The sequence below is a fragment of the Lutra lutra genome, chromosome 8, assembly GCF_902655055.1.
Source record: "Lutra lutra chromosome 8, mLutLut1.2, whole genome shotgun sequence".
In the NCBI taxonomy this organism is placed as follows: Eukaryota; Metazoa; Chordata; class Mammalia; order Carnivora; family Mustelidae; genus Lutra; species Lutra lutra.
The window spans coordinates 35,065,133-35,085,178 of NC_062285.1; the positions used below are offsets into that span (position 1 = coordinate 35,065,133).

At 44.9% G+C, this 20,046-nt stretch overlaps 1 protein-coding gene across 26 annotated transcripts in view; it reads left to right on the forward strand.

Annotated features, from left to right (window-relative positions):
• Positions 1–253: 253 nt before the first annotated feature.
• MICAL3 (microtubule associated monooxygenase, calponin and LIM domain containing 3) overlaps positions 254–20,046 on the forward strand; it is a 214,573-nt gene continuing 194,780 nt past the window's right edge. For 5 of the 26 annotated variants that reach the window (XM_047741607.1, XM_047741603.1, XM_047741612.1 and 2 more), the window contains exon 1: positions 14,882–15,176. The gene's annotated coding sequence lies outside the window, so the exon portion shown is untranslated. Of the gene's footprint in view, positions 649–14,877; positions 15,177–20,046 lie in introns of those variants that run through there. The other 21 variants (XM_047741604.1, XM_047741601.1, XM_047741605.1 and 18 more) reach the window with 12 other exon arrangements.

The following is a 20,046-nucleotide window of genomic DNA, read 5'->3' on the forward strand; positions in this document are numbered from 1 at the left end:
GGCTGGAAATTCCAAGCCTTAAAATGCTAGTGTGTGTGTGTTGAGATGGCCATTGGGGAGCGGGGGAGGGAAAGAATCCCGAAGGAGGAAGGAGGGTTTGGTTTTGGTTTTGGTTGGAGGCTAAAAAACAGACATTCCGGACAGTACCATTCAGGAACTCCACTTCTCTTAGCTCCCTTGTGGGTCAGCACATCCCAGGAGAATCTATCACGTCATCACTCATCTGTTACCTTTTCCCCACTGCCTTCCCCAGCCACCATCAAGCCGCCCGCTCCTGGTCACCATAGCAACCGGGACGAGCCAGCATCCAGCTCTGCCGCACTGACTTCCCCAACCCCAGCTGAGATGCAGCAGTGAGGACAAGAAGCGAGAGGCAGACACCCAGGATCTAGGTCCTTCCTTGATGCCCCGACTGTGAATCCCTGGACCCTGGGAGAGAGTTGCGGAGAAGGGACAAGGGGGAGAAACGGCTGTACCTTGGAGCCTCCCGATGCCGACCTCCGGTGGGGGGTCCAGCGGGAAGGTGGAGTGGGCAGCACTGAAGGTGTGTGCAGCCATAGCCGCGGCATCTGTACACTGAGGACCAACCGACTCTGGAGAGCAAGCATCTGTTACCTATCGAGGAGATGCCCTTTGAAGCCCTAATCGGTGAGTACCATCAAGTTTTCCTTTGGGTGAACAATCTCTGAAATGACAAGGTTATATGTTTGTTTTGATTACTGCCTTTTAAAAAAATCACATTTTTAAATTGCTTATGATTGGGAAGCATTTTCCCTTCTGACATCTTTGGGTTTCTGGGAATTGTTATTTCCTTCTCCCTTTAAATGCGCTACTCCCTTAGCCAGTGGGAGCTACACTCCAGTCTGTGTCCCCATTACCGCAGAACACCCCACTGGTGCAGATACCAAGCATCACAAATAAACACTCCAAAGGTTATCCGAGAAGCAGCAGGGCTCCGTTTCCCAGCACCTTCATCCCATTTGCTTTGCGTTCCTATCCAACAATCAAAGAAATAACGTCCGCAGGCAAACCAGTGCCATGCCAGATGTCAGAGGAATGCCAGGAAGTCCTTGTTCCTTTCTGGTGAGCTCAAGGAAATGAATCCATTACCTCAGCCAGAAGAAACAATTGTTACACGAGGAGAGAAATCCACTTCATGCCAGTAGAGGGCGCGAGCGCTTGTCTGCGCCGCTAAGTACACAACCCAAAGGCGACACTGGCGCGCGCACACGCGTGTACCGGGAAGCTGCGGAGGGATGCAGGGCACTCCTTCTCCTGGAGATTTTTAACAAAAGGATGGTCAAATTCATTACTTCTTGGAAGCACAGGGAAGCGCCAGATGGCTTCTAGGGGACTGCATCTTGTTTTTAGAATTGAATGATTACGACTCCGTGGCAAAGTACTTTCTGTGTATTAAGTCCTTTCCTTGCCAGACTACCCTTCCCATTCCTCTCCACCCCTCCCTCGAAAAAAAGCTTTGTTATTGGCCTAGCACTGTGATCAACTACTTAGAGTTTTCATTGTTATTAAGATTCCTTTCAAGGGAAAGGTGAAATCTTGTTAAAAGGTAAACAGAAGGCAGAACTGTTGGGTCTTTGCAGTACTGTTCAGTGGTTCTCGGCCGCTGCGTGTTGGAACACCTGGGGAACTTTAAAAAAAATACCGATTCCTGGGTCCCATCCCCAGAGATTCTAACTTAATTGGTCTGGGACACAGCCTAAGCTGTGGGCTTTTTAGAGGCTCCGAGGTGATGCTAATGAAGTAAGTTTGCAATCCACCATTCCAATTAATTAGGATGACATTTTTCCAGTTGAATTTGATAGTTAAACTAAGCCTCTCAAAGAAGCTACTGCTGTGGGGCACAGTATAAATGTTGTGAATGCCTAGAAGCTACAAGCTAAGACAGATGGCAGGGATCTAGCTGCCCAAAGGGCCCAGAATGAAGGTGATGTTTTAGATGTGGGTGGGAGCAAGCATCTCTCTTAGAATAGGTTCTGTCACTAACTGAGATGTTCTGATTTATATTCCAGGGCAAGGGGAGAAAGAGATGTGTGCCTTTGCAAGTCTGTAGGGTGAAAGCCACGGCTCCAGTAGATTTATAGGCTTTATGTCTATTGGTACTAACCAGGGTCACATGTGTAAATCTTCCACCCACTGCAAGGAGAATGGACTCGGAGGGAAGAGGAGGGGTTTAGAATGCAGTGGTCACTCTAAAAAAGGGAGAAACAATAATAAGATCACCTAAGAATTATAAAGTCTTACTCTATCCGGCTGAAAACCCTTCCAAAGGGCTTGAACTCCTCCTAAGCTTGAGGGGAATCCTAAAATCTTAGGTTCCCTGAAAATTCAGGCATCAGCTCTGCAAGTACCACTGCATACTGGAGGGCAAACCTTGCAGGAGGTTCTTCCAATGCTCACATGGTAATGTTATCTCATGAATATTCATAAGTTCTGTGAAGCAGGTGGGAGGCAGAAACTACACAGCAATACCTAAGGTCCTCAAGGAGATAAGGTAAGACCTCAAAACTCTGGGCATGAGAAGTTCGAATTTTAAATACTCTATTAAGTATCATTTACCAGCCTGGAGTCAGAAATTCTCCCATCATGGCTGTCTTTTGTTCCTGCTTTAATTTGGGTTAGAAAAACGGCTACAGCCTCCTTGAGGGATAGGTATGAAAGTACTATATCTTCTGAAACCCTCAGCAAGCCTCATTCACCAAATAAAAAGGCAAGAGAACTCAGATTCTGTTTAAAGATCATACAAGCTACCTGATGTGGATCACAAAGCCTAATGTGCCAGGGCCACTGAGGGAGTAACTGAGAGGTCTTCCTGACCACAGAAACACCACACTGCTACACGGGATTATTTGTATGCCTTCATTCTCAGGCTCTGCCCTCCACAAGTCCTTCCCTAATACCTCTCTCCAAGCAACCCAAGACAGTTGTAACCACCTCCATCCTGCCCTTTAGTCATTGTTTTCCTAGTCTGTGCACAGCCACACACACAACACTATTTTGTTCCCTCTTGGAGTCCACCTGACCCCCCCCCCCCCCAGACAATGCTTTCCCTTACCCACCATGGGCCTCCCCCAGGCTTCCTCCAGCATTCACTTGGCAAGTCAGGCCATAGGCAGGCTTAACCTTGCCTGCTCTTAGCTCTCTCAGCTGAACTGGAGCTACTTTCGACTAATTCCACATAAGGGACGGCTCCCAGTGGCTTATGCTACCTCAAACCCAAGGCCCTCCCCCAACAGACCACCTCAGAGCTGATTCTAGAAGACCTTTTTATCCCAGGTGTTTCGATACAAGAATGTGAGTGAGAGTCACAACTTCTGTTCCTCCTATGCTGTACTGCTCTTTTGAGATTGAACAAAACCTTTAATAAAGTATTTTGAATACTACAAAACAAACCTTTGGAACTTAAAAAAAAAAGCACACACTAGAATTCCATGCATAGCTATATACTGTATGATTCCATTTACATGACATTCTGGAAAAGACACACAAAAAAAACAAATTTAGCAATTACCAGGAACTGGAGGTGTGGGGGAGAAGTTGACTACAAAGGGGAACAAGGAGAGTTTGAGGATAATAGAGCTATTTTACAGTGGCATATATCTGTTAAAAGCCAGAACCTAACACTAAAAAGAGTACATTTTTAATATGTAAATTACATCTCCATAAACCTGACGGGGGTGGGGGAGGAACTCCTTGGATAAATTCAGGGTCCATAAAAAGAAATTCACTCACTTGAGGAAGTAAATGAGCAAACAAACACATAGATATGTGTTTATTTTGACAGCAATCAAAAGTGCAAATTATAACACTGTGCTACTCTTTTATTTTTTGCTAATGATTAACAAATTTTAAAAACTGGGGCACCTGGGTGGCTCAGTTGGTTAAAGGTCTGCCTTCAGCTCTGGTCATCATCCTGGAGTCCCTTAATCTCCCTGCTCAGCCTGTAGTCTGCTTCTCCCTCTCCCTCTGTTCCTCCTCCCCACTCATGTGCGCTCTCGCTCTCTCTCTCTCTCTGGCTCCTCTCAAATAAATAAATATACAATCTTAAAAAAAAAACAATAACATAATGCCATTGAGGGGGCAATAAGATTGCATTGCTTATTGTGTGTTGGAGTGTAAATTGGTAAAATTAGGGGGGGCGATGGAAGATGGTAGTATATAGGAAAAGTTCTGAAAGTACTATATCCTGGAATTTTTCTCAAAACAAGTTTTTTTTTTTAAATATTTATTTATTTGATAGACAGAGATCACAAGCAGGCAGAGAGGCAGGCAGAGAGAGAGAGAGGGGAAAGCAGGATCCCCACTGAGCAGAGAGCCCGATGCGGGGCTTGATCCCAGGACCCTGGGACCATGACCTGAGCTAAGGCAGAGGCTTTAACCCACTGAGCCACCCAGGTGCCCCTCTCAAAACAGTTTTTATTTTTATTTTTATTTATTTTTTTTAAAGATTTTATTTATTTATCTGACAGAGAGAGATCACAAGCAGGCAGAGAGGCAGGCAGAGAGAGAGAAGGAAGCAGGCTCCCCGCTGAGCAGAGAGCCCGACGCGGGGCTCGATCCCAGGATCCTGAGATCATGACCCGAGCCGAAAGCAGCGGCCCAACCCACTGAGCCACTCAGGCGCTCCTCAAAACAGTTTTTAAATAAATATTTTTAAAATTCCAAATGCATGAAAGATATCCTCTAGTGTGCTACCTTAATAAAAAAAAAATAGAAATAGCTGAAATGTCCAACATTGGAGGAATAGTGAAAAAATTCATGGTACATCAACACAATGGAATATTTTGCCTTCATAACAAAAGCTTAAATCCGGAGACAAGTAGAAAGAAACATGGAAGAGGTTTATGATTAAATGGATGACAAAATATAAAATAGCAAGCATTCCGTGTTTGTAGTTTTTTTTTTTTTTAAGATTTTATTTATTTATTTGACAGAGAGAAATCACAAGTAGGCAGAGAGGCAGGCAGAGAGAGAGGAGGAAGCAGGCTCCCTGCTGAGCAGAAAGCCTGATGTGGGGCTCGAACCCAGGACCTGGGATCATGACCTGAGCCGAAGGCAGCGGCTTAACCCACTGAGCCACCCAGGCGCCCCAGTAGTTTTTTTTTTTTTTTTTTTTAAGATTTTATTTATTTGACAGAGAGTGACAGCAAGAGAGGGAACACAAGCAGAGAGAGTGGAAGAGGGAGAAGCAGGCTTCCCACAGAGCAGGGAGGCCAATGCAGTGCTCGAGCCCACCTGGGATCATGACCTGAGCCGAAGGCAAACACCCAATGACTGAGCCACCCAGGCGTCCCTCATGTTTGTAATTTAAAATAACTGTGTGTACCTAGAAGCCAAAAATCCTCACGTGCGAGTTACTGTGCTAAACTGATGTACTATAGATGATTTTTAAGTTTTAAAAATTCATTATTCATTTGCTGTTATACATTGCCATTTCATTAATAAAGAACTCTCAAGGGGTGCCTGGGTGGCTCAGTGGGTTAAAGCCTCTGCCTTTGGTTCAGGTCATGATCCCAGGGTTCTGGGATCAAGCCCCTAATCGAATGGAGCTCTCTGCTCAGCAAGGAGCCTGCTTCCCTTCCTCTCTCTCTGCCCACCTCTCTGCCTACTTGTGATCTCTGTCTGTCAAATAAATAAATAAAATCTTAAAAAAAAAAAAAAGAATTCTCAAACCTTCAAGATAGAAAGAAGTACATGTGGAGGAGAAAAGAAATCCCAGAAATTATAATATTACAATGTAGAATGTTGTTTTCTTGGCCCTAGAAACCAGAGAAATAATGAGAGTCACAATTATGTTGAATAAGCTCAAGCTATATGGATTTTTGTTCATTCTTGTTATGAGCTAATGTCAGTTTTGGTAAATTCCTTGCTTATGGCAAGCAGTTTGTCAATATCTGATAATTGACTGAATAATTAGGTCTTTTAGTTGTGTTTTTCACCATCTCAAACCTAGAAAAACCTGAATTTATCTCTGAAGAAGCATCAGAAATCTTAGTACAAATAACACTTTCTCCTTATCTATATATCGTGAGAGGACTTTAATTTTTCCAGCATAGTGAACGCCATCTTTGGGCTCCCCCCTCATTAAAACAATTATAAGATCACTTTAAGGAATGTCTGGTTGGCTTGGTTGGTAGAGCATGCAAGTCTTGATCTTGGGGTTGTGAGTTCGAGCCCCATATTGGGTGTAGAGATTACTTAAAATGTTTAAAAAAGAATTATAAGCTAATTTTAAGTAGGTCACAGCTCTGAAGAGAAAGACAAGGTGTAGCATGGATAGAAATCTGGAGAAATTTTCTTAGAAACTTGCCTAATGTAGCTGTTTAAATGATGGAGCTGTTTTATTTGAGGTGAGAAGGAGAGTGGGGGCAAAAAGAAAACCAACAACTTAGAAAACCTGCTTTTTTGGGGTGCCTGGGTGGCTCAGTTGGTTGTGTCTGCCTTTGGCTCGTTGTGATCCCGGGGTCTTGGGATGGAGTCCTTCATCGGGCTCCCCGCTCCATTGGGAGTCTGCTATTCCCTTTCCCTCTGCCCCTCCCCCTGCTCATGGTTTTATATGTGCACTCTCTCTCTGGCTCTCTCTCTCTCTCTCAAATACATAAAATCTTTAAAAAGAAAGAAAGAAAGAAAAAAGAAAAGAAGGAAGGAAGGAAGGAAGGAAGGGAAGGAAGGAAGGAAGGAAGGAAGGAAGGAAGGAAGGAAGAGAAAACCTGCTCTTTCTCTTCTAGGCTCTAGCACCTTCAGACCAAATGGCCTAGTGTATCATTTCTGCCTCCCCACCTTAACCTTTGGTTTGCTGTGTAACCTAAAGATAGACATTTAGTGTCTCTGTGCCTCATTTCCATATCCTTAAGAGGAATGAAAATTTTTGTCTCTTCTTTTTCCAAAGGCAGGTTGGGTGGAAGATTGTATGCATATTTATGTACCCGCTCTGCTCTTTTTCCTAAGGGTGTCTGCATTTTCTGATAGGCCTTCCACAGACAGGACATCAGGACACAGGTGGAGGACAGAGATATGAGGGAAACCTCCATAAACAAAACTGTGTGTGTGTGTGTGTGTGTGTGTGTGTGTGTGTGTGTGTGTGTGTGTGTGTGTGAAAGAGAGCGAAGGACGGAGGGAGAGAGAAATTGTACTTGAATCAAGTCAGAAGTAGTAATCTTTGGACTAAAAAAAGAATTGATTTGTTGAACTAACCCTACAGAGATAATAATCTTCATTTTTAGGGAAAGAAAATTAATATGTATTAAGCACATACTCCAGGCCACTGCCTTCATGTACATTATTTCCATCAACCCTCAACAACTCTGTGAAATAAGGGAATTACTGCAATTTGGAGACACTAATGTAACCAGGGTTTTATGCAGAAAAGTGGGGACTTGAGCTCATTTTGCTCTCAGGACAAAACCTGCTCTATTATGCCTCCATGTCAGACAGACTTGGGCTAAGATTCTGACTGTGGGTGGCATTCATTAGCTGTGTAACCTTGGGCAAGTTTTTTAACATCTCTGAAGTTCAATTACCTTGTATTAAAATAGGGATAATAATGACACAAAACTAGGTTCTTAAGAAGGTTATCTCACACCTTTGGGGGTTTTTTGTGGTTGCAAACAAGAGAGATAGACTTTAGGACTAACTTTGGGGAGCGGTGGAAGAAATTTATTGGAAGAAGATGAATTAGCTAACATAAATGAATGAAAAGTATACTACCAGATCTTGCCAAGGATGAGGACCAGGGCTGCTAAGGGGATCTAGAGAGTAGAGAGAGAACCAGTTTCCTTCTTCAGGATATTCACAACAGGATGTAACAGCTTAGGTCAATTTCAGTTCTTGTGTCTTTCTGGATAACACTGAAATTCTAAGAAGAGAAGTCAGCCTGGTCTTGGCTGGGCTGTGTGCTGTCTACCTCACAGGTGAACAAGATGCCTTGGCTGACATGCCCACAGGCCTGCATGCAGCAGGGAAAGGAAGTTCCCACGGAAGATGTAGGTGCTATTCCCCGAGAGAGGGCCTGGGTGCTGAGTAGGCACAAGTCGGTGATACCCACCACAGAACTGATCCAGGACCTGGCACAGAGGAACAGCTCTGTGAAGGCTTGCTGCTGGTGTTCTCACGTCACTTTCTGTAAGATAGCAGTTCCAGATCAGCAAATTGTGGTATAACAGTACATCCTGAAATCTACTTCAGTGTTCTCCATATGTGTGCTATGTTATGGCACATGTAGAAGATGGTATTTGACCAGTACCCTGGGGTGAACTGACAAGGTACTCCTGCAGGAAGAGGCTAGATGGAAGGCTCTGGCCACTGCTGGTCCTACCAGGCAGCCCGGAGAGCTGAGGGCATCACAGTGTGGCACCCATTAGTGACACACTGGTAACAAAGCTTAAGCTTATATAATAGGGCTTTCAAACTACCTGCCATTACCTAGTCTCAACTCAGCTTGCACCACCTTTCCTCCTCCCAATTTTTTTTTTGAAGATTTTATTTATTAATTTAAGAGAGAGAGAGAACGAGAGCATGAGAGAGCATGAGAAGGGTGAGGTCAGAGGGCAGAGGGAAGAGCAGACTCCTCACCGAGCAGGGAACCCCAAGCAGGGCTTGATCCCAGGACTCCAGGATCAAGACCTGAGCTGGGGGCAGTCACCCAGGCACCCCTCTTCCTCCCAAAATTCTCATGAGGCTTCCCAGTAGGCAGGCAGGAGTTGAAGTCAATAGTGGTGACCCAGAGCCATCTTCTGTCCCCACTCCTTCCTTAGGGCTTTCACTGTCAGGAATTCAAGATTTGCAGAAAATCAAAGTAACTTCTCTTCTAGATAAGGTTTAGGGATATCTGGCCTAAGGGGCCTAAACTAACTTAGAGATTTTATTTTGCTGAAGCCAATGATTTTGCCATGATATACTCTCTGAGGGACTGCGCTGAGGCACGCTGCAGCTCTTGTTGAAGCAAATAGGCTGGGTTTCCAAGCAGGACAAGACGTTGGCCGTACGAAAGACGGCCACGATTGTGGAGGCAGCCAGAGCACGCAAAGACTGTGTAAAGTTGAAAACATGTGGATGCCCTACTCATTCCTTTTTCTCTTTTTTTGGGGGGGGGGGGGCGCTGTTTGAGGAGGAGGCTGTTGAGGAGGAGGAGGCTGTTGTTTTTATTTTTTCTCATTACAAAAGTATGTTCCATAGTCCATTCTTTCCCAAAATGAAAAAGCACAAATAAGCAAAAAGAAGAGAATCTCATACCCTACCCATCCCTTGCTTCACTTAGATGTTAACATGTTAATATTTATCCTTTCAAATTAGATATCTATAGATAAAGATATCTATATATCTATCTATATAGATAGATATATACACAGAGATATCTATATATAGATACCTCTGTGTGTGTGTGTGTGTGTGTAGACATATATATAATTTTTGGTAAATTTTTCTTAGATGTGGCTGCATATGAAGTAATCAGTCCAGAAAAATCCTGTTAGCAATATTTGCCATGTTTCTAGAGACTTTCAAGAACTTGGTCTGAGTTGGATTAGAGAAGAGCCTTCTTGCACTGGGACTCTAGGAAACTCTATTTTGATGATAATTACAATGTGGTAACCATAGATGTTATTTTGCAGCAACTTTAGTGATTAGAGATTTCTTCTATAGACTATACTGGTTTCAGTTTGCTTACACGTAGATAGAATTTCTGACCGCAGAACGTACGTAGCAATGAGTTGAGGCAAACACTTCTTAATTTTTTGACATTGTATTATGGAAAATTGATGCAAAAATAGATTTTCAATTTTTCAAGTTGTGTTTAAGCTTTTCCTAGCATGGTGAGACTTGCAAATCGGGAGTTAGTTATATTTAATTTGTTAAAAGATTTCTAACTTTTTTAAACCCCACTATGAAATGTTAGCCTAGGGATAAACCCCAGAACTGAGGATGTATTCCAGTTCTTGGACATCCCAATCTATGATTCCCTTTTCTCCAGAAGACTGGGTTATTTCAAGAAGAGGAGAGGACAAGGGCATCAAGTTTTTCATCTCATGTCTTCATAGGTCTATATGACAATGCATGTAGCCCAGGAATCAAAATTGTACCAAACCAGCCTCTTTTTCCCTCTTGACTCTCTTATCCTATAGAGAGAGAAGAGAGCATTCTGAGTCTGTCCGTCATCCTAGGAGACTTTACGCTACACATAGCTTGGGATTTCCCTGGAGATAGCTTCAAGGTAAATAACCTCCTGGAGTCATGATGAACTGAACTAGCAGTGGTAATGGATGTGATATTTGGACTACAGAATCTCTCCACAACTAGTGTTTTAGTCAGCATTTTTTGCATTGCCAGTGACAGAAAGCTAACAAAATCTGATTTACGTTTAAAAAAGCGGGGGGGGGGGAGTATTTACTGTTTCATATAACTGGCTTCCCAAGAAACTTGATTCAAGGCTCACATACGTGACCAAATCCAACTTTGCTTCTCTCCATTTCTCAACTCCACTCCTTCAGGTTTTCTCCTTCTGCAGTCAAAGTCTACCTCATGGCCCCAGATGGCTGCCAGCAACTTCCAGTGCTACCTGTATCCCACTTCAAGTCCAGAGAAGGGTTGTGATTAATTCCAGCCAAACTACACTGAAAATGGGGAGAGGTAAATTCTTCCATGAGAAATTAGGCTGTTGATGGCTAGAGAAAAAGACTTATGTAGAGGCAACCACAAAACAGAAAGCTAAAGTACACGAAAGCTAAGCAGGAGCTGAGAGTCACATTGAGTGGACTGGTGAACCACTCAGTACTGGAGGATGGGCTGCCAGCTTGGCCTGTCTTGGATTTATCCCCATCACAGAATTGGGTCTTATTGAAGAAGCACAAACTGATTTTAATATTAGCCTGTACTAATTGGTGACTGATACATTTTACAGCTGAAAAAATTTCTATGCATGGATTTGTCACCCATTTCAAAGTTATAGTGTATAGATTTATGTGTTGAGCCATCTGTTCCACTACCTTTTTTATTGTTTCAGGTAAAATGACACTGAGTTTATCTGAGCTCCGATCATTTGAACAAATTCTACTCTGATTTTTCTATCATTTTTCAGGGGTTTGGGAGAAGGGTGGTTAAATGGAGGAAAAGGGAAACACTCATTTTCCTGCTTAATTTCAGGGCACTTGGGAGGAAAAATATATATTCACCACTTTTTTTTTAAAGATTTTATATTTATTTATCTGACAGACAGAGATCACAAGTAGGCAGAGAGGCAGGCAAAGAGAGAGAGAGAGGGAAGCAGGCTCCCTGCCGAGCAGAGAGCTCCATTCAATTTGGGGCTCGATCCCAGGACCCTGGGATCATGACCTGAGCCGAAGGCAGAGGCTTTAACCCACTGAGCCACCCAGGCACCCCAAGGACATGCTTTCTGACATGAGCTTGCAGTCAGCCTGGGAATGGAATCCTGTCACAGACTTTGAGGAGTTTGGGCTGACCCATTCCTCACCAAATGAATTTGATGTTTATCACCCTCTCCACTTGGAGAGTACAGCTTCATTTGCGATCAGTCAGGATAACCCCACACAACCTGACAGTCCTTTGCTCATGGTAGGTGCCCACTAAATGTTAGAGTGCATAAAGGAAACACTTAGATAAACAGAGGCTTTTTTAAAAAAGATTTTATTTATTTATTTGACAGAGATCACAATTAGGCAGAGAGGCAGGCAGAGAGAGGAGGGAAGCAGGCTCCCCGATGCGGGACTCAATCCCAGGACCCTGAGATCATGACCTGAGCCAAAGGCAGAGGCTTAACCCACTGAGCCACCCAGGTGCCCCTAAAAAGAGGCATTTTTGAGCTCTCTGGGGATAAGACAAGACAGGAGAGCAGTGGGAGTGAAAATTAACTGGACTGACTAGTCCTGGGCCAGGCAGAGATCGAAACAGAAGTATTGCCTTCAGAATTACCAGGCTTAGTCTTCTTAATGACATTAAAAGTTTATTGGCTCCCACATCATTTTGCCAGGTTGTCCAGCCCTGTGAGGATTTCTGCAGTTTAAAAAGAATGAGATCATTAGCCCAGCTTACATTTTCAGGGCTGTGTTTACAAGTGTCAGCGGAGCAGGGTACTTTACTAAACAGCAACTAGGAAACTTCCCAGAATCTGTGAGCAGCAGCAGCCCTGCACATAGAAATCCCTTCCTCCTGGGCGCAGGGCTGATTGTATCTCCAGGTACTTCAGGCAGTGGTGGGGGCTGCGGGCAGTTTTTGTTGCCCTTTGCTACTGAGTTTGCCAGGTGTGTCAAAGGCATAATCTCAAAGACAGAATATAAACACGACAGTAGAGAGAAAAGCTTAGTGCCTCTCACTCCTTGTAGAAGCCTTCCTTGACTTGTTTTCCGCCCACTGTCAGCACTGGTGCCCTTCTCCCTGGATTCCATGCTGCGGGGGGTGGGGGGGTTGCTGTTATTTGTTCTCGTGTTGCTTATAATTGCTCTCTACTGGTTATATGTGAAAAGATTGTGTTCACCCAGGGAGCAGGGATTTCAGTGGGGAGAAAATGACAACTTGGAAAACCATACTTCATTATTGAACACTTTTGTCACCATAGTTAAACTGGTCAGCATTTCTGAGCTGTAGTTTTTTCCTCACTGCAGACAAACTGCTCGTAACCTTCCTGACATGGTTATTTTGAGGCTGAAATGGTATTATAGGTATAGACATGTAAAAAATGATATAAGTGTATGACATTATCTTTTGAATTTCCATGCTGTAGCTTCTTAAGAAATAGGAGATAGTGGGGTACCTGGGGGGCTCAGTGGGTTGAGCCTCTGCCTTTGGCTCGGGTCGTGATCTCAGGGTCCTGGGATCGAGCCCCACATCGGGCTCTCTGCTCATCGGGGAGCCTGCTTCCTCCTCTCTCTCTGCATGCGTCTCTGCCTGCTTGTGATCTCTGTCTGTCAAATAAATAAAATCTTTAAAAAAAAAAAAAGAAATAGGAGATAGTATTGCACTATGGGTTTGTGAAGGTAGAAATGACAGACCTCAACTATGTGTACTTGGGCAAATCAGCTTCTCTAAGGCTCATTTTCTCTCCATAAAACAGGAATAATAATAGCACTTCATAGAGTTCATGTGATGGTGAAATGAAATGATACATACAGAGCATTTCCCAATAGTACTTAGCACATACTAAGCATTTAATGAATGTAAGCATCTGCTGCTGCTGTAAATGAATGAGAGAGGAAACTATATTAATCAAAATTGCATACGGGGCAGAAACTCAGGGTTATGGTGGCACTGAGTAGAAATGGGAGCTCTATAAATTCACAGCTTCTGTTAATCAACCTGGGGAGAAACTAGACTTTCTAGAACTCACTGAGTAATAGTCAGAAGATGAGTTGGGAGTGGGGTGGGGTCTGGATAGTGGAGCTATTAGAAAAGTATCCCTAACACCTCATATAATTTGGAAGAAGGTTGAGTGGATGTAGGGTGAGCAGATGATGGAAGATTGAAAAGTTCTGAAAAATAAAGGTGGAGTTGGTCTGAAGTTTGGTGGCCAAAATGTTGGTCTAACTGCTGGTATAAAGCTCTAAAATTGAGCAAAGTAGGCCCCCCAAGGGTTGTTTTCAAGTCTTGAATTTGACGTGTAGTGTGACTAAAAGCATAATTGGCCATGAATAGTTGAATGGTATGCCAGACACTTCAGATAGTGCTTCAGCCACTCTAATGAGGATTGCCCAGTGAGCTGTGTTGCTAAAAGTATGGATTCTGGACGCTTCAACAGGTGTAGTAATTACAAATTGAAACTTTTATATATGGAGGAAGAGAGAAGGAAGAAGAAAAGGTGACTCTTGTAAGAGTAGAAATTATGAGATATTCGTAGCGGGGAGTAGAGAGTTGGGGGTGTTCACCACACATAAGAAAAATGCTTTGCTTTAAGAGAGGAGGGACAAAGAATATTGAATGTGTCTTTACACAAGATGGGGTCTATACTGTCTGTATAAAGTGTACTTTCAACCAGAAAGTGTCCTTCCAATCAGAAAGTGTACTTTTTTTTTTTTTTAAAGATTTTATTTATTTATTTGACAGAGAGAAATCACAAGTAGGCAGAGAGGCAGGCAGAGAGAGAGGAGGAAGCAGGCTCCCGGCTGAGCAGAAAGCCCGATGCGGGGCTCGAACCCAGGACCTGGGATCATGACCTGAGCCGAAGGCAGCGGCTTAACCCACTGAGCCACCCAGGCGCCCCCAGAAAAGTGTACTTTCAACCAACGTTTTTTAAGATGGGGGAGCATACTGAAAATTGAAGAATATATGTAAATACTGCCAATCCCACGCAAAGGATTAGAGGACCACAAAATATGAAAGGATCATCAGAGATCATTTCTAGTCCAATATTGTCATTGGATTAGATGAGGAAACTGAGGCCGAGAGATATAGAGTAACCTACCCAAAGTCACACACATATATCTGGTTCAATTCTCTCCACATCTTCTTTTAGCTCTCTTACCCCAGAATTTGAGGAGCCCTTAATCTCGTTGTTTCCCGTCTGGATAAGATCAGGAAGAAAATTCTGGTTTTGTTTTGTGACGGCTTCTGAGGGAAACAAACAAGTTCCCTTTAAACGAATCCTCTCTTCTCCCCATCTGGCAGGTTTGATATGCCCACCGTGTTTTTCCATTGGCCATTTTGTGTGGTTCCTTGCGCCCTTCCAGGATTCCCAACCAATCAACTCCTCCCTTTCTCACTTGGGCGGGGCTTTGGGGAATGTACCATATGGACCGTGCGGGGTGATAGAGAGGAGGAAGGGAGTGGCGACACCCTATTTCTTTACCTTTTGCATATACCATTGAGATTCTGGCAAAGCCTGAGTCTGCAGGTAGCAACAGCTGGAATCCAGGACGGGAACCACGTGCCAGTTTCCGAGGCGCACTTAGATCTGTCGCCCCCGAGACTGGGGTCCTATGGCCAGGGCTGAAGGGCCGCAGCCCCCGCCCTCCCATGTGCCCGCCCAGCCACCGGCGGCGGCGCCGCTGCTTCAGCTGCCGCCGCTTCAGCTGCCGCCGCTGCTGTTACCCGCGCGGACGCTGCGGCTGGCGCGCGGGGGCTGCGGCGCTGCGGGGCTGCGCGCCCGGAGCGGGGCTTGGCGGCCCGGGCCGGCCAGGGGACGCTGGCGCCGGGGGACACACCAGCATGAGGCGGAGGTGAGGACCGGGGTTCGAGACCTAGACCGGCCCCAACCGTTCCGTGGGGGCCGCATCCCACCCGCGCCCTGAGCGCAGGGTTTCCGGGGCCCCCAAGGGTGACTCCAGAGACGGCGAGAGCCGCGACCAGACCTGTGGCTGAAGACCTTACCCGGGGCAGCCGGGAGGGCTCGGGACCCGGCCGTGGGCGCTTGGCGCCTCCTTCTGGCGGCCCCTTCGAGCCCTTTTCCTAGAGGGGCGGCGGAGGGAACGAGGAAGCCCCTCCTCGCGCTTCTCCGGCTCTCCCGACCCGAGTCCTTGACCTGCAGGAGTTGGATGTTCGGTCAAGTGCGGCCGCGCGTGCCCAGGAATTCCAGGGGAGGCTGGCACTGGGGGAAGCCAGGGGATTGGGGAGGTTTCCAGCGTCTTGTGGGAGTGGGAAGGAGAGTGGCTGAGACTGAGTGTTCTGAGGAAGCTTTGGGGGCGGGGGCGAAGATCTCTTATCTTAACCCGGGGGGCGGTCCCCGAGGCATGGGGATGGGGTGCGTCCTGCCCTGGCGCCCAGGCCCAGCCTCCGGGCCATTGGCCTTCCACTCGAGCTGGGGTATGGGACTCCTCTGTTGCACCGTGGCCAGGAGAGCGCTGGCTTCCAGTGGGGTAGATCCTGTCTTGACCTGGAGTCTAACAGAGGCTGAGTGTGGATTGTTGGGTCTCTCTGGGCAGGTGGCCATGAGAAGCATGAAGTGCTTTTGCCTTTTGTTTTCTTAGGGTAGTGGTGGACTGGGTGAGATGATGGCAGCCACGTACGTCACTTATCTATGAGCCATCCCCCCCCTTGCCTAACTGCCTTACAAGGTGATAGTGTTATTGGAGGTCTGTGTGGTACAACTGTAAATTCCTGGTTTAAAAACTACCTCGAGGAGCCCTTACACACATCAGAGAATTGCCTTGTGTTAGCAGAAAGCCAGACCTGTAGTGATAGCCTTTGCAGGTTCTGGCATGGATGGTAAACTAGTCATCACAATTCTTTGTTGGGCCCCTCAGGCAAGGCCTCTACCTCATCCCATTAAGGGGCATGGATTAGCCCTATGTCTTGGCTGGTTTTTTCTCCGGAGGTTTAATTCGGGGAAAGCGTTTCTAAGAATGCATGCAGATCACAGTTACGTTCTTTTAATGTTGGTGTTTAACACAGACATTAATTAAGGTTAACCTGAAGTGTATTAAGGCAGAGAATTGTGAAAAGTGTCTTTTTAAAATAAGGCTTATTATTACTTAATTCTTTTTTAGTGGGTTGTAGATGGAGAGAATGGCATTTAAACATCAGAACATCAGTATTTGGTCCCATTTGACAGTTTACTGTGTGGACAGTCATGTAGGATGATGGTTTGTACCCCAAGGGTGAGAATGAGTTGGGTTTTATAGTGAGAAAGGTAGCTTATTTTGCATTGTTGCTGCCAGCAGGGAGGCTTTGCCCTCTCCTTACCTGGCCACCCAGATGCCAATTCATTATTGTGGTTGCTTTCTCCCCGTGAGCACATCTGTAAAGAGCCTGGAAGAGAATAGTATACATTCTGGGTTTGATTGTCAAATGTACTCTCAGGTCAGAAATTTGGCTCAGATTGTTTTAGCCCTTAGTGAATTCTTATTGTGCTCTATGTTTTAAACATTTTTGAGCTTTTTTTGATAGTATATTATATATTCCTATATTCCAGAATTATAGGAAAAACGTGGTTTGAGTATTCCTCTTGCAAACAGTCTTTAGGAATGTGGACCTGGTTCCTATCCAATTTACAGATAAGGAACTAGGGTTTGGTAGGACCCTAAGTCGAAGGAGTGAGAGCAAGGCTGGCACTCAAACCTGGGCTGTCAGATCTCGAAGTGTGTGCTCTTAAATCCCAAGCTTTAGTGGTGACTAAAGGGCAGGTGTCAGTTCCTAACTCTTGTTGCTGGTGCCTCCCTGGGGCCTGATGGCGCTGTGATTGTACTGGGCCTTTATTTTTCATTGACGTAAAGTTTTCACACCCTGGAATTTTTCTCGAGCCAGGGGCATTCTTCTAGCCAGGTGTAGGGTCGTTACTTTAGAAAAAATATTCAGAGCCGAAAAGGCATCTATATTTGGAGAGTAGGAAGTACTTAATAAGACCAGAAGGTAAGAATAGGGACAGAGAGAACCAAGGTGGTTTGTGGGCAGGAAATTTGTGATTTTCTAACCCCGGGGATATCTTTAGTACCCAGGCTTTTTAAACTTAGGCTGTGCATTGAAATTGTAAACTTGGAGACAGGGCAGCACTGGGCTAAAATCTGTGTAGTAAGGCTCTCAGTTTCTCGTTTAGATGGCAAAGTTGAAATTCTGATTCCTTTCCAGGCTTTAGCTTCTACAAATAATGCAGTAAGTTATGGGAATGATGGGGATATTGTTTGGAAATTCACCTAAACTCTTTGTGGACTTCCCCTTTCTTTCATGCTTCCCTCGCCCATCTTCAGTTCCACTTTTTCAGAATTCAGCTCTGATCCTGTGGAGTTGGAATGGTGGAGGGTGTCAGGCTCTGCGATGCTTGGGATATACCAGTGGATAGAACATCCCTACCCCCGTGGGCTCTGCTGTACATGACTTGCTGTTGTCATGGTTTGGGCTTTAGCTGTCTTTGGATAAAAACTGGGGATGGAGGACAGGGAAACCATCACTACAAACCCTGCAATTCATTGACTTGTCATTGTGGAGTCAGAATTTCACAGAGAAAACTGCCAACTGCCACAATTTACAGAAAATGAACAGTGGTGATAATCAGATTACAGAAGGGTGGTGAAGTAGGACTCTTGGTTTGTACCTTGCTGAAAGGGAGAAGAAAGGCAGGAGTTTCTGGTAAGTATTAAGTTTTGTGATAAGAACAGCTGGGTCTCCCTGCATCCCTCTTGCATGGCTTGCTCAGTGTCTATCACAAGAAAGGAGAAACGAGCATGTCTTGGTGTGTGAATGGAAGCCAGGAAAGGAGTCTTTCTGCATTAGATAGGTCTACAGAGGTCTGTTTAATTGTATCTCCAATGAAGGATCTGGTTTGGTTAACTCTGGAAGGAGAGATACAGCGAGTGGTTAACTAGTAGCTTTTATTGACTTCTTTACTATTTTACATAATAACTAAAAGGCAGAGTGAAACTTTAGTCCCAGCCTTGTCCTCTCTTCTTTCCTGCTTGTTTTCCGTTGTTGATTTACATAAGTATGGAGGAAGTCTGAGTTTGGGGAGGTCTTCTCTATGTCAGTGTTGGAACCTGAGAAGAGAGGAGGGGCAGAGTAACCATCCCAGGGAAGATCAAGAGTAGCAATACTTCTGGCTTCTGTAGCCCCTCTGGATTATACAACAAACCTTCAGCACAAACTGCTCCCAGCCTACAAAACTCTGACTTGTGAAGGTCCCAGCTGCACTCTTCCCTGTCTTCCCCCCAAGCTTCACCCACCTTCACCACCAAAGCTGCCTTCGATTGAGAATTGTTGGGTTTGTGAGTAGAAAAGGAAAAGAAGCGGGGAGAGTTAACACAAGGATGATAATGACGTTAGCACTGGTAGCAGCAGCAGACACTTAGAGACAATTGACTGTGTACCAGGCTCTGCGTGGATGAACTCATTCAGTCCTCATAGCAGCCGTGGACGGTAGGTGCTGTTCCAATCCCGGCTTTCTGCATAAGGAATTCAAGGCCCAGAGAGTAGTGACTTACTGAATGTCTCACTTAGTGGTGGAGACCGACTGCGGACTTAGGTATTTGGTTCCAGATTTGTGCTCTCATGGACCAATTAAGGGCAGCTGACCTGGGTAAACTTGTACCTAAAAGAGTTTTCTCTGGCCTGAAGGTCGCCTTTCCTCTCTTACAACTTCCCTTCCATTTTTACATTTAACCCCCTCTTTATTGATCTGAAATGCTTGCTATAGGAGAGATGCATTTAGGTTAAGTGGTATATTCCTTTAAAACTGGGACAGAGACAGAGAAGGTAATTCTGAATCATGTAGAGGGGCCTAGGTGGGCTTCCAAAAAGGATACCTAAGACAGTGTACAGAGACTTCAGGGACCCAGAGGCTGGACCAAGAGTACTCATTATAGCACTGCTCCCAGAAAAGATGAAGAACCTTTCCTTTCCCGCCTCTACCTTTTTGCTTGGCATGGGTTGCTGATTCCCAAGACCTAGAACATGAGCAAATCCTCTCATTGCCCTAGCTCAACTACTTTATGGATGATTTTAGTTTCATTTTCTTACTTAATTAAATAAACTAGACTTGGGTCCTCACCATGTTTGGAACAGAACCTTTTACCCAGTTTGGTCATAACTGGTCAGGATCATTTATTTCCCTGTGAAAAAGGAAAAGGGAAGTATTGTGACTAGTGGCAAGGACATGTGTCATTTTGTTTCCAAACAGGTTTTTCTCAAAACCAGACTTGCAGAGGAAGGGAGAAAAAAATCAACCCCTGCCTTTGGCATTTTAAGCATCTTTAGATAAGTGAGTCCTGTGGACAGTTAGGTAGTAATACTTACTGAGTGTTACTGTGGGCCAGATACTGTGCCAAATGCTTTAATACACACACACATCATATCTAGTCTTCAGGTAGACACTCCTATTTTATCATAGGAAAAATGTTCCAGAGAGGGTAAGGTCCATAAACCCAGTAACTTGCAGAGGCTTGATGACTCTGAATCACCTCGTTGTAAGGAGTGAAAGGAAGAGAAAATGGGGAAGAAAAAGACAGTATTGGGCAGGGGAAAGAAATTCACAAGATGGCAACATGAATCAGCCCCGGTATTTACTGTATACCTCAATGTACAGTAGGTGTACTGGGGAGGGCACCAAGAAGCCTATGGACTCCAACCACCCTTGGGGAGCCAGAGAACAAAGAAGTTTCAGAA